Source organism: Halichoerus grypus, chromosome 3 (assembly GCF_964656455.1).
Source record: "Halichoerus grypus chromosome 3, mHalGry1.hap1.1, whole genome shotgun sequence".
NCBI classification, from domain to species: Eukaryota; Metazoa; Chordata; class Mammalia; order Carnivora; family Phocidae; genus Halichoerus; species Halichoerus grypus.
The window spans coordinates 142949580-142951027 of record NC_135714.1 but is presented as its reverse complement, the minus strand read 5'-3'; the positions used below and the strand labels follow the sequence as shown (position 1 = coordinate 142951027).

Below are 1448 nucleotides of genomic sequence, written 5' to 3'. Positions count from 1 at the left end.
GACCAATGTCTTCACCAACTTGAGACTTTTGTTTCTATTTCAGCTTCACAATTAGTAAGTGTCCCACTACACTAAGTAGTCTCCCCTCCCTACCTTCCCTCCTTATTTATCTTACTTTACTTCTTTTTTTTTTTTTTTTTTGCATGGCATTTCTTAGCTTCTAACATGCAATATAATTATATTGATCCTATTTTTATTGCTTACTTTTTTTGTTGTTATAGCACAACTTAGATATATTAAATGGACAAAAAATTAGTATCATTTGCAGTATGTTAAGATAAATTGCCTTTGAATGGGAGCTTCCTTTCCAGTACTTTGAGGTCTACAAGATATATCTAGAAAATGTACTACTGTGGAAAACACTTAAATCAAATGGGGGGAGGGCCTCCCTCTCTTTTTGATTAATTGCTGTAACACTGTCCTTTCAGGTGGCTGAGGGAGTTTTATGTTTTCTTTAGACATCATTAGGCACTGGAGCTCTTGCAGGACAACTTTGATGCTATATGAATTCTGCCATTTTGCTAGCACTGATATGGCTCTTGGGTCCACCACTCCATTAGAACTATTAACTCCATTCATATTAATTTTTGTTACAAATCTTACAAAGGGGGGTGCTTCTGGGTATTTAAGTCCACATTCTATTTTAAGGCTGTATATTTCGTTTTCATAAATTGTTCTTGGAGGCCTAATCATCATCCCAGTCCATCTTGTAAGTGTCATGTCTGCATCATCTTCTAGATCTCAGCTAACTGTACCATCTCCTACTCCTAATTGATCCTACTTCTATTGCTTACTTACTTTTTGTTTCCCCTGCTTCCAATAGTTTGCAAGCCTTTGTTTTTGTCAATCCTTTTTACTGGTAGATCACTCAAAATCTTTGTGGAATTAAATAAAAAGCAACAGTTTCTTTTTGCTCAAAAAATATATGGAATTAAATAAGAAATGACAGTTTCCTTTCACCTCAGATCTTTCTGATAAAATCAGACATTGTTAAATTTCAAGGTAGATAAAGGACCCAGAATTTTCTAAAAATTTACTAGTATAAGCTCCTTCTCTTATTGTCCATCCTTTCCTGCCTTCTTCCCTTTCTTCCTTCCTTCCTTCTTTCCTTCCTTCCTTTCCTTCTTCCTTTTGTCCTTTTTTCTTTCCTCCTTCCTGACTTCCTTCCCTCTTTCTTCCCCTCACTTCCTTTCTTTCTTTTCTATTCACTGTAAAATTTGCAGGAAATGGGATCCTCCTAAAAAAAGTGGCCGTTTTAATACCTTCCTAATAATGAATTGCAGGAGGAACTAATGAATAACAGAAGAAATAGTCTCTCTCTTTTTTTTTTTTAACACCGTTAACACATGCTTTCCTGAAAGAGCTGCTTCTTTGAAAGTTCTCTTCATAACAGGGATAGAATATTATTATTAAATAAATTTTTAGTAAATACAATTTTATATTGAATG

The 1448-nt window shown here is 34.5% G+C and overlaps 1 pseudogene; it reads right to left on the bottom strand.

Annotated features, from left to right (window-relative positions):
- Positions 1-386: 386 nt before the first annotated feature.
- LOC118548257 (ubiquitin-conjugating enzyme E2 variant 1 pseudogene) lies at positions 387-739 on the bottom strand (annotated as a pseudogene).
- Positions 740-1448: the final 709 nt, after the last annotated feature.